The 13,982-nt window shown below is 36.7% G+C and overlaps 1 protein-coding gene across 9 annotated transcripts in view; it reads right to left on the bottom strand.

Moving 5' to 3' along the window:
- Nucleotides 1-13,982, bottom strand: part of NETO1 (neuropilin and tolloid like 1) — a 128,334-nt gene that overhangs the window by 104,267 nt on the left and 10,085 nt on the right. The window lies entirely within an intron of this gene.

Genomic DNA, 13,982 nt, shown 5'->3' with positions numbered 1-13,982 from the left:
TCTGTCTCTTCCCTCTTGTTTCTTCCTAAAGCATCAGGAAGAAACCGGGCTGAATCTTCAATACTTTCCTTGAAAATCTCAGTTAAATACTCAAGTTCATTGCTTACATTAAATTCTGCTCTCCATTGGCCCAGGGTGCGATCCTAGAGACCCGGGATCGAATCCCACGTCGGGCTCCCAGTGCATGGAGCCTGCTTCTCCCTCTGCCTATGTCTCTGCCTCTCTCTCTCTCTCTCTGTGACTATCATAAATAAATAAAAATTAAAAAAAAAAAATTCTGCTTTCCATATAATTCCAGGACACAATTCTGGTAAGCTTTCTGACTTGAGAACAAGGATTCCTTTTCCTCCTGTTTCCAAATACATATCCCTCATTTTCTTGGGAGTCCTCAAAATTGGCACCTTTCCATTCATATTTCTATCAGCACTTTGCATATGACGACATACGTATCATTTAAGGCATGTATGTTTCCACACAATGCTCTTCACTTCCTCGTGAGTCCTCCTTGGCAACGTTGTGAATACCCATATATCTATTAACAGTCAGTTTAAGGCAATACAGGCTTTTCCTATCATGCTTCTCTTCAAAAATTTTCAAGCTTTTGCCCACTGCCAAATTGCAAAACCATGTCCACATTTTTTAGATGAGTTTTGCAGCAGCATTCTACTTTCAGGTAGGAAAATCTGTATCTGTTTCTATCACTACTATAACAAATTATTATAAACTTAGATGATTTAGACAACACAAATGTATGATGTTACAGTTCTTAATGTCAGAAATCTAAAATGGTTCTCACTAGGTTGAAATCCAGGTGATGACAAGGTTGTTTTTTCCTTTCTGCAGGTTCTAGGGAAAAATCCACTTTGCATTTTCCAGTTTCTAGGGGCTCCCCACATTCCTTGGTTCATGGTCCTTTCTCCCATCTTTAAGGACAGAAGTGGCATTGGATTCTTTCTTACATCATACTGACACTGACTCTTCAGCCTCCTTCTTTCACACTGATGATCTTTTGTGATTACAGTGGGCCCTCCCCGTTGATCCAAATTAATGTCCTTGCATTAAAGTAATCTGATTAGCATCCTTGATACAATCTATTATCTTAATTCCCATCACCATGCAATGAAATATATTCACAGATTCCAGAGATTAGGTCATAACCATGTTTTGGTGGGGGGAGGGTGGAGAGGAATTACTCTGTTTACTACAGTCTATCTGATTTTCACTATCTTATAAAATATAAACTCATCGTATGGAGGACAGAATCGTGTACAATGTTTATATATAGTACATATATCTTGTTTTTTTTTTATAAATTTTTATTTATTTATGATAGTCACACAGAGAGAGAGAGAGAGGCAGAGGCAGGCAGAGGGAGAAGCAGGCTCCATGCACTGGGATCCCGACGTGGAATTCGATCCCAGGTCTTTAGGATCGCGCCCTGGGCCAAAGGCAGGCGCCAAACCACTGCGCCACCCAGGGATCCCTATATCTTGTATATACTGCATTTCTACAGTACATTTGTTGAATAAATGTAGTGGCAAATACCGCCTAGTGGAAATTGCTATTCTGTGCATTCACTTTAAGAATAGTTGTATGAACTATACTTAAGTAGCTATAATGGCATACAAATTCTAAAACAGGGAAACACTTTTGGTCAAGAAAAAACACTATGGGTTGCTTTCCTGATAATTTCTTGATTTTTTTGCATAGAAATGACAACAATAGGCCTCAAACAATATGCAAATTGCTATGAAAGATAATATTTTTTAAAATTAGGTAATATTTTCTGAGGCAAAATACAGCAAATGTTTATAGTATGAAATGTATACTTCTTGAGGATGCAATGGTAAGTTAAACGGGAGAACCTTCTAGATTATTTTACCAAGAAGCTTGATGACTCCAGATACCCAGAAAAAAAAAACATGACAATGAAGATAGAACATATGCATTATTTTTTTCTTTTGGTTTGTTTTTTAAATGTTCCTCTTGCTTAAATGCTATAATTTCTCTTTAAGACTATCTAAGTGAAGGGTAGAAGCTGGCCCTTTGATGCTGGGACTACTGTGTGACTGGGTACAGAGTTGATGTTATTGTGATTGATAAAGGCATACCCTCAGCTTCTCCATAAGACACCTTTGTGCAAATTAGTAAGCACTATTGACTTCAGGATACAGCTCTGCCCCAGGGCATCTGAATGTAAATGGGATCAGCCCTTCCTTCTCCTTCAGCTGAGTGTCCTTGAGGTACACAACCGTTCATAGCAACTCTGGAGTATGGTGCTGGTGATCAGAAGCAACTGGCATCACAAGAAAAAGCCAGAGACATGTGCAAGGAAGGAGGAATAATTGTGGGAGACCCAGGAGACAGAAATGGAAGATTTCCCTTGAGTATTTCACATATGAGCCTCAGGTTTCGAGTCACAAGAACATTTTACACACAGCTGACCATGTCAATCACAGCAGATATTTGAGAACAGGAAATGAATCACACACCTCAGGCTCCGATGGGTTGAAAGGGCAGAGTTTTATAACACACTAGAGGGAGAGGAGCCACATCATTACCTCTTTGGTCATTTTGAATGGAAAGACATTTCAGACAACATGAAAAAGATTAATTTTTAAATTCATATGCCAGCTAATGGTAAAATATGATACAGTATTGCCCCCTTAATTAAATTTCTTAATATAACTGTACTAAAAGTGCTTGCAATGTGTGATGTAATTAAAGTCATACCTCTAAGCTTTGAAGGTGTATCAGCACAATTGTTATATAACACATAAACAAGCAGTAACTTAACTTCTACACAGAGTCATAAACCTGGGCAGCAGATTTTATCTAGACCTTTGGAATCTTCATCTTTAAAATGAAAAGGCTGAATGAGGTGAACTCCAAGCTCTCTTTCAGATCTAAAGAAAATACACATCTACAACAGAAATATGCCTGAGTCTCCATGTGGTCGAGTCCCAAATGTACTGTAATCAATCTCATGTGCCAGCAATTAACCACTAAATAAATATAAACAACTAAAAACACTTTTCTCTGCCTCTCCAGGAAACAAGTTGAAGAAGGCATTCTTTCTGTACAGGAAACTTCTTAAAAATCTTCCTTCTCCTTTGTTACTGCCTTCAGTATTCTCTGCACAGATGGCAGCTAATCCTGGAAATCCTCTCTCCCACTCTCAACTTCTCTCCTGAACACCCACCAAGACCAAATAGCATTTTGTCTCTCTATTCCTCATCTCTCCCCCTAAGTCCTGTATTGTATAGATCAGATGAACTAAGTCACAGGCTGGGTGGATGAAAGTAAGGAATATACAAAACTGCCCTCACATGAATATGTCAGTGTCCATTACACACTCATAATTTTGTTCCTGCTATGACTCTCAAATTTTTTATTTTATTTCTTAAAAACTAAGCCCCCAAAAGAAATGTGAGAGGGGGTTCAAGATGGTAGCATATGAAGACCCTGAACTCAACTACCCCATGGATACATCAATTCCACCGTTAGATATAGAACAATCTTCTCTGAAAAAGACCAGAAAACTATCCAAATAGCTCCTCTACAACAAAGGATATTAAGAGGTGAGAAGAAGCAGAGACACGATTTTGCCAAGCAGGTGAAGTGGGAAGAATCTCACACATACAGAATATATTACTGAGGAACAAGAAGTCTGAGCCCTACATCAGGCATTCTAACTCATGAGACCTGCACTGGAGTGATGAGTCTTCAAAAATTTTGGGTTGGGATGCCTGGGTGGCTCAGTGGTTGAGCATCTGCCTTTGGCTCAGGGTGTGATCCCACAGTCTGGGATAGAGTCCCACATTGAGCTCCTTGTGGGGAGCCTGCTTTTCCCACTGCCTATGTCTCTGCCCTTCTCCTTCTCTTTATGCCTCTCATGAATAAATAAATAAAATCTTTAAAAAAATTTTGGCTTTAAAAACCAATGGGGCTTACATACAGAGACGCAAAGGGTTGTAAGAAACAAACATCCACGTCCAGGAATCCTAGAGAATTCCAAATAAGATAATCCCAAACAGACCTACAGCATAACACATTATAGTTAAATGCCAAGAGTTAAAGATAAGAAAGAATCTTAAAAGCAGCAAGAAAAAAACAACATTTGGGCACCTGGGTGGCTCAGTCAGTTAAGTGCCTGTCTTCAGCTTAGGTTATGATCCCAGGGTTTTGGGATCGAGTCCTGCATCGGATTTCCTGCTCAGCTGGGAGTCTGCTTCTCCCTCTACCCTTCCCCCTGCTCGTGATCGTTCTCTCTCAAATAAATAAATAAAATCTTAAAAAAAAAAAAAGAAAAAAATTGTTACATATAAGAGAAAGTCCAGGGCAGCCCCAGTGGCACAGCAGTTTGGCGCAGCCTGCAGCCCAGGGCATGATCTTGGAAACCCGGGATCGAGTCCCACATTGGGCTCCCTGCATGGAGCCTGCTTCTCCCTCTGCCTGTGTCTCTGCCTCTCTCTCTCTCTCTCTGTGTCGCTCATGAATAAATAAATAAAATCTTAAAAAAAAAAAAAAAGAAAAAGAAAAAAAGAGAATGTCCAGGAAACCACCAGCAGATTTTTCAGCAGAAACTCTGAAGACCAGACGACAGTGTCATGATGTTTTCAAAGTATTGAAAGCAAAAAATGTTTTTAACGATGAATATTCCATCCAGCAAGGTTATCATTCTTAATTGAAGGAGAGTTAAGTTTTTCTTAAAAACTAAAAGAGTTCACCACCATTAAATTGGCCTTATAAGAAATGGCAAGAGTGGGCATTCTTGTCTTGTTCCTAATCTTAGAGGTAAAGCTTTTGGCTTTTCACCATTAAGTATGATGTATGAGCTATACATCATGAGAACTACTCTAAGCTGAAAAGAAATAGCATTGATTGGTAGCAAGAAAGCATATGAAAGTAAAAATCTCATTGGTAAAAGGAAATACATAATAAAGATAGTGGATTAACTATTTATAAAAGCTAGCATGAAGGTTAAAAGACAAAAGTAGCAAAAATAAAAATAACCATAACTAAAACAATTAATTAAGGGATACACAAAATAAAAAGGTGTAAAAGCGGACATCAAAAACATAAAACATAATGAAAGGTATATACATACAGTTTTAGAATGCATTCAAACTTAACTTGCCGGATGCCTGGATGGCTCAGTTGGTTAAATAACCGACTCTTGATTTTGGCTCAGATCACCATCTCAGGGTTGTGGGATCAAATCCCACACAGGGCTCTGTGCTCAGCAGGGAGTCTGCAGGAGATTATCTCCATCCCCCTCCTCCTCTGCTCCTCTCTGCTCACACTCTCACTCTAAAGTACATAAGTAAAATCTTTATAAAAATATTTTTTATCAACTTATAATAGACTAGTATATGTGAACTGATAAGTTTCATGGTACCTACAAGGCAAAAACCTGTAGATACACCAAAGATACTAAGAGTGGAATCTAAACATAACACCAAAGAAAGACATCAAACTACAACTGAAGAAAGCAAGAGAAAAAAGAGAGAGGAACTACAAAACTAGTCTCAATAAATTTAAGAAGATTAAAAACATGTCAAGCATCTTTTCTGACCAAAAATGTGTGAAACTGAAAATCAATGACAAAAAAGGAAACTGGGAAAATCACAAATATGTGGTGATTAAACAACATTCTGCTGACCAACTAATTAATCAATGAATACATTAAAAAAGAAATTAAAAATACCTTGAGACAAATGAAAATACAACATACCAAAATCAACGGGATGCAGCAAAAGTAGTTCTAAGAGCTCACAGGCCTATCTCAAGAAACAAGAGAAAAACTCAAATAAATAATCTAACTTTACACCCATGGAACTAGGAAAAGAGAAACAAATAAAGCCCAAAGTTAGTAGACTGCAAGAAACAATAAAATCAGAGTGAAAAGAATGAAATAAAGACTAAAAAGACAAGAAGAAAGGTAAATGGCTTCAAAGAGCTGGGTTTTTTTTTTTGAAAAGATAAACAAAACTGATAAACTTATAGCTACACCCACAAAGGAAAAGGAGTGAGGACTTAAATAAATAAAATGTGAAATGAAAGAGAGGTTACAAGTGACCAAAGGAATACAAAAGATCATAAGAAGCTACCATGAACAATCATACACCAACAAATTGGATGACCTAGAAGAAATGGATAAATTCCTAGAAACATACAGTCTTCCAAGACTGAATCATGAAGTAGAAAATCTGTATAGACCATTTGCTAGCAGGGAGATAGAATAAATAATCAAAACCGTCTCAAAAAGAAAAATACAAGATCAGATGGCTTCACAGTGAATTCTACCAAACATTCAAAGAAAATTTTAATAGTTATCATTCTAAAACTTGTCGAAAAAATTGAAAAGGAGGAAATACTTACAAACCCATTTTATGGGGTCAGCATTACCCTGAAACCAAAATCAGACAAGAACATCACAAAACGAGAGAAAAGAAAGAAAGAAAGAAAGAAAGAGAGAGAGAGAGAGAGAGAGAGAAAGAAAGAAAGAAAGAAAGAAAGAAAGAAAGAAAGAAAGAAAAGAAAAGAAAAGAAAAGAAAAGAAAAGAAAAGGCCATTACCCTTGATGAACAGAGAGGCAAAAATCCTCAACAAAATATTAGCGAACTGAATTCAGTAAAAATGATTAATATACATACACCAGGATCAACTGGGATTTATTCAAGGTATGTAAGGATAGTTCAATGTCGACAAATTTATTCACATAATATACCACATTAACAAAATGAAGGATAAAAATTACATGATCAACTCAAATATAGATGCAGAAAAAGCATTTGACAAAACTCAACACTCACGATAAAAACTCAACAAAGCAGGTATAGAGGGAATGTAAATCAACATAATAAAGGACATCTATAACAAACCCACAGCTAACATCATACTTAATGGTGAAAGCCAAAAGCTTTTCCTCTAAGATTAGGAACAAGACAAGAATGCCCACTCTTGCCATTTTTATTCAACATAATGTTGGAAGTCTTAGCCGGATCAAGAAAAAGAAATAAAAGGCATCCAAATTAGAAAGGAAGAAGTGAAACTGTCACTACTGGAGGACAACGTAATTCTACATACAGAAAATGCTAAAGACTCCACAAAAAAACTGTTAGAACTATTAAATGAATCCAAATCAATAACAAAATTCTGTTGTATTTCTATATACTAACAAAAAAAACTATCAATTAGGATAGTTAAGGATCAAGAAAATTCTTAAATTAAGAAAACAACCTCATTTACAATTGCTTCAATAAAAACCCTAGGAATTAATTCATCCAAGGAGGTGAAAGTCCTGTACACTGAAAACTACAAGACATTGATGAAAGAAATTGAAGAAGATACAAATAAATGTAAAGATATTCTGTGCTCATGGATTGGAATAATTTATATTGTTAAAATATCCATAATATCCAAGGTAACCTATAGACTCAATGCATTCCATACCAAAATCTCATTGGCATTTTTCAGAGAAATAAAACAAATAATCCAAAAATCTATATGAACCACAAAAGGTCCCAAATATCCAAAGCAATATTAAGAATAAGAACAATGATTAAGGCATTGCTGTGCTTAATTTCAGACTACATTACAAAGAAAGAGTAATCAAAACAGCATAGTATTGGCATAAAAACAGACACAGAGATTAACAGAAGAACAGAGAGCCCAGAAATAAACTCACACATATACAGTCAATTAATTTATAGCAGAGGCAAGAACATACAATGGGGAAAAGGCAGTGTCTTCAATAAATGGTGTTGGGAAAACTGGAGAGTCACACAGAAAAGAATGCAACTGGCCCACTATCTTACACTAGACACAAAAATTAATTCAAAATGGATTAAAGATTTGAATATATGACCAGAAATCACACAACTTCCTAGAATAAAACATAGGTAGTAAGCCCCTTGACATCATTCTTGGCAATACTTTTTTGGCTCTGACTCTAAAGGTAATGGTAACACATGGAAAAATAAACAAATGGAATTATATCACACTAAAAAGCTACTGCACAGTAAAACAAACCATCAACAAAACAAAAAGGCAAGCTATGGAATGGGAGAAGACATTTTCAAATCACATTTCTGATGATATATTTCTGATATAACCCAAATATTTAAAGAAATCATACAACTCAATAACAAAAAACAACCTAATTTTTTAAACGGCAGAGGATCTGAATAGACATTTTTTCCAAAGAAGACATACTAATGACCAACAGGCACATGAAAAGATGTTCAACGTCCCATCGTCAGAGGTAAATGCAAATCAAAACCACAGTAAGACATCATCTCATATCTCCAAGAATAGATCTTGTCAAAAAGACAAGAAATAACAACTGTTGGCAAGAACGCATCGAAAAGGGACCCCTTAAAAAAAAGAAAAGGGACCCCTTGTGCACTATTGGTGCACTATAACTTGGTGCAGCCACTGTGGAAAACAATATGGAGGTTTCTTAAAAAACTAAAAATACAGCTATCATATGATCCAGCAATTCCACCTCTGGGTATTTATTCAAAGAAAACAAACGCACTAATTGAAAAACATACACAATGAACTCTATGTTCATTGCAGCCTTGCTTACAACAGGCAAGATGTGGAAACAACTCAAATGTCCATCAACGAATGAGCGGTTAAAGAAGATAATATATACACATACGTACAAAGACAATGAATTCCCTGATAGACACACACACACACTGGAATACTACTCAGCCATATAAAGAATGAAATCTTACCATCTGCGACAACAATGACGAACCCTAAAGGCACTACACCACTATTTGAAGTAAATCAGACTTAGAAAGTCAAATACTGTATGAGTTTACTTACGTATGGAATCCAAAGAACAAACCAAATGTACAAACAAAACAAAACTCAACTCAGAGATGCAAAGAACGGGTTAGTGGTTGCCAGATGGGAGGGAATTTGGAGGGTTGGTGAAACTGGAGAAGCAGATCAAGAGGTACAATCTCCAAGTCATAAACAGATGAGTCGTGGGGATGTAATGTATGGCACGGTGACCACAGCCAATAATAATGTATTGCATGTAAAACCTTATGTGGTGATGGAGAAACAAGACTTCTTGTAAGCATTTCCCAATGTACACAAATATCAAATTATTGTTATACATCTGAAAATAATGCAATATTACATGTCAATTGTACCTCAGTAAAAAAAAAAAAGAAGAGGAAACGTGATTTTGTATCACACATTTTCTTTTTGACAGCTTTTGCTGGGCTGAAGTTAGACTATTTGGATCTACAGCGTAAAGATAATAGAAAGACGACACAATGCCATCTGTCTCAATGTACTTAATCTTTTATTTCTATGTGAAAAAACAAGTAATTAGACAAAGTCCTTCCTCCAACTTCAGCCTTTAAAACCTTTTATTCTTTCATCTTTTAGAGCAAAGTTCAAATTAAAATTCAGTTGTTGAAAAAAAATGATATAGATACATGTATGCATTCTTTCCCCTCTCTCACCAGAGCATATATCACAACTCTGATTATGTAGAAGCGAAAATGTAAGAGCTTTCAATATGGTTGATACTCGCACATACTTTCACATTTCAGAGGCAAAGAAGAAAAGCACTATGCTAGATAATTAAAATAGCATCGAGTCCATGATGATATTTTACCTAAATAATATATTTCATTTAATATGCATAGAAATCTTTTTAGAACACTCAATTTCAATCACTGCAGTATATCCCTTCCACTGCCTTTGATGTCAATCAGCTTGGAGTCTAACAGGAAACTAGGAATTGGGCAGAATGTTCCTAAAGCACTTTGAGCTCTCAGATGAAAGGTGCTGTTTAAGTACAAAGTATTCTAATAATCTCAATATATTTAACAACTCCACTCACTTGCACATTAATACCTCACCTGTTTGGTATGTTGAGGCAAAATCCTTGAGTTAAATTTCTCCAATAGGGTATATAACACATTGTTTCACAAAACTCGTTCAGAAAAAAAAAATCATCAAAAGAGGGAGAGTTCATAAACATTACGTTATATATCTATGATTAGCAGAAAATGTCTCTGCTAAGATGAAAAGTACAAGGCTAACAAAAGATACTTGTTCATAAAGAGATTGAAAAGATTAATTTCCCCAAGAGTAGAGCATCCTAGATGTTTTTCTTCCTTAATATTGAATAAAGCTTCTCGTAACGCTACTGGACTGGGGGATACACCAGATGTTACACGTTTTCTCCTTCATTTATATTTTCCAGTGGTAAAGAAAATTGAGGTATGTAGGCAGCTGGCTGGAAGGGAGAATCCTTTTCTACTTGAAAAGCATTCTCAATTTGAGTTAAAAAAAAATGGATGAATGGTATCCCTCTGCTCCAAAAATTCATCTAAAGATTATCGACTATAGTATTTCTCTTCTTTGATATTTACATAAGTAGTACCAAAAATGTAGCATCCTTTAAAAATATGAAAGCATTATTAATAAATGCTAATAAATCTTCACCATCTCCATCTATATCCCTTCAACTCATCCTTATTCTCCTCTACCCCCTACCTAGCTAGGCTAATCATTATTCATCTTTCTGCAATACACTTGATTTAAATCTTTCTTTAAGATAAAGAAAATTGTCTTATGAAGATGAGAAAACAATATAATTTTATCACAATGAGTATTTTTATACCTCTTCTCATTAAATTATGTGTAGGCTCCCAAATTTTCCATCATGTAATTTTTACCATTTTCAGGGATTCTAACTCATTCCTCTTCTCAGAATTGGAAGTGCATTGGTGAGGAGACCCAGCAACACAAGTCTGTTTACACAGGAAACAGGAAGAGGTTCCCTTACAGACATCACCCTGGAGCCTCCCATGAGGGCTCAGGGTCCCTTAGTCCTTCCAGGCCCCACCCTTGTCCTTTGTCTCTGCAGATTGCAGGGTTACACCCAGCTGATTTTTCTCTGACTGCTGCTCAACCTCACAATCCTTATGCATGCTCCACTATAACCCTAGGTGACTCATCAGCACTTTGTGGGCCAGGGAACTGACACAGTATCCAAAGATAACCATAATCCATGAAATAAAAAGTGAGGACTAGTCCAATGTATCCGGAGAAACAGGAACTACCCCTTCAAGAGTGCTTCAATGGCATCTTCTCTGGCTCTGCCCTCCTACCCGGCATATTCACAGATGACCTCCAGTTAGCTAGCTCCCATCCACCACCAGTCCAGAAGTATGGCTACTAGGAACACAGGAGCTCAAAGGAAAAGGCTGGCTTTTTTTTGACGTTGTGTAGGAAGAAAAGTCAAAGAGACTCAGGTATTAAGAAATAGAAACAAATTTTGAGACAAGAGTTGACCCAAATTAGTGTCCCGGTCAGACAGGATGAAAGCAGAGGCTGTACAGAGAATTGATACCATGGCAGTCTGAGATGCAGAGCACCCTTGAAAAAATGATCCACGCTATGGAGATGAATCATCATGTACCTTAGCTGGGTGCTACTCAACAGGCATTTATGTAATTAAGTTTTACTATTTGGATTGCCACTCACTACATAATCTTATTATAAACCTGATATCCATGTATGTATGTTTGCTTACAAGAAAAACTGAGCTGTGTGATTCTAAGAATTCTTATTGAGAATGCATGTAGGTTTACACGTGTGTACATGTGTATGTGTGTGTGTATCAATGTGTACATGTCTACATGCATGTTCAGGCTTTTTAGCTTGGTTGACGTGATTCATTCCTAAAAGTGGGTATATTCTCAGTAAGCTGACTTCAAGTTTCTGAGACTAAGATCCAGATTCCAGATGGGAGTAAGCTCACAAACATAAGAAAGATCACCTGGCCTTCCCACTGATATTTCTGCTCAGACATATTTTATGGCTGCCATCACAAATAATTACAACCCTCGCATGGAGGCCTAGACCCATTTAAACAAACTAACAGGGAAAAGTGACATCTTACAGGTATGAGTTTTACACATCTGCCCCCCAAATCAGAGGAAGAGCAGTTATAATCTAAAAGCTCTGGGACACTCATTCTCCCAATAAACTATTAACGAGGCCCCTTTGCTCTTAAAGAACACATGATCAAATAAATAAAAATAATAGCAACCAATAGTTGAGATCTCCTAGGAAGTGAAAAATCCACAAATAAGCATTGGTTGGCAAGCCATCAATCTTCGATTAATCCTATGTGGTGGTCAATAGCATCCCTATTTTATAAATTAAAATACTGAGGCACAGACCATGAAGGACTATGTCCACAGTTTACAGCAAGCAAGAAATAAGAAAGTCAGGACTGAGGCCAGATCTGTTCCAAAACCAGCCACAGTGGGGTCCAGCTCTTGAAGTAACCTGGTGGCCAGGGTCTCCCCCTCCAATACCCGGTCCACAGGGATGCCCTGGTGATTTCAGCAGTGCTTTATGGCTTAAATCATGAGGCTGACTTCAGGAACTCTACCTTTTCAATTTCCCCAAACCACCGCTTGAAGCATACAACCAAATCAAAATTAAGCCCAAATTAAACTGAAGCCTGACTCCCTAGTCCTTAAATGCTGTCTAAATTATGACTTCATCCCCACCCCCCTTCCTCTTTCATTAACTAATTGGCTTCCTCAATACTGCCTCTTTCTGGAATGAGCTGTAGATGATTGTGCCACTCAGGCAATGGCCATGGGCCACGGAACGTCAATGTCTGCAGTCATGGAAGTTTTACAAGTCTCCCTTTTATGGTCCTACTGTCCCTTCATAAGCCAAGTGTGTGCCTCTCCATGTACTTACTCTAGTTTATCTAAGTGGAAACAGAAGCCTGGCTCCATCACTCATCCTCAATTTCATGGAAATCATTTCCTCACGTTTCCGTCTGATTCACTAGTTAATGGCAATAAAGTCTCCTTTTATATACAGATAAAGTGGCTCGAAAGGAACACGGCCCAGAGAACATCGCACAGGGAACAGAGTGGCTTTTTAAAACCCTGGGAGAGCCGACTGAGCTCCAACACTTATGTTCTCTCCGTTAAAGCTAGAAATGTGAACCGCATTCCTTATTTGATAGGGTTGACCCTATAATTTTATACAAAATCCTAGACATTATTCCCATGATCTCCAATCCCAGGATGAAAACAGAATTTATAAAAAAGCCTAGAACTATCTCTGGGTCCTGGTTATACCCGAAAGTATCAGTTAAGAAAAAAAAAAAATATTTCCATTTATAACTCTAGCACTAATAAAGGAATCCCAATGTTTGCAACTTTTCAGAACACGTCAAGTTAGTTTGATCGCCAATATGAAATACCCATGCTTTCTGTGAACAATCCAATATTAACAAAGCATAATTAAGACCACGATGTCTCTTAGTGATACAATGAAAACATTCCTAATGTTTAAGGTTAGCACATATGGTACCATTAATATATGATTTACTTAACATAAACCATGATATCATAATGAATCATTAATCTTTAATCTTATATTAATTATTTAAAAAATTTCAGTGCTTTATCCGAGCATCTGAGCCCTGCTCTTATACTGCTACCTCAGTAACATGGAATAGAAACTTCAACAAATTTTACGTATATTCCAATTTCATGTATTGCCTGTTATAACCTTAGTAAAACAATTTATACAACCTGGAAAAATATGCAATTACATATAAATAACACGTTTTATGTAAGTTGAGTCATCTTTCCACTAAAAAAAATGACTTCATCAAATCTCAAATCGCTTCAGCCTGATGTTGCAATTCAAAAATGTGATAACCAATTTTTATTGTAATAAATGACAACTCATCAAGTGAGCCAGTCAACATCACAGACTCTTTTTTGATATTAGCAGGTTAAAAGGAAAATTGACATAGAACGCATAATTGTATAATGACACATAATTTCTGCAGACCTTGTAAATGAGTATTTGGCCACTATGGGTCTCAGTTTTGCTTTTATCAGAACTCTTAGGAATTTGCATTTCTAAAAAGGAATTATACTGCTTTATACTAA

Source organism: Canis aureus, chromosome 1 (assembly GCF_053574225.1).
Source record: "Canis aureus isolate CA01 chromosome 1, VMU_Caureus_v.1.0, whole genome shotgun sequence".
NCBI lineage: Eukaryota > Metazoa > Chordata > Mammalia > Carnivora > Canidae > Canis > Canis aureus.
The sequence above is the reverse complement of the archived record's forward strand: the minus strand, read 5'-3'. Positions and strand labels throughout refer to the sequence as shown.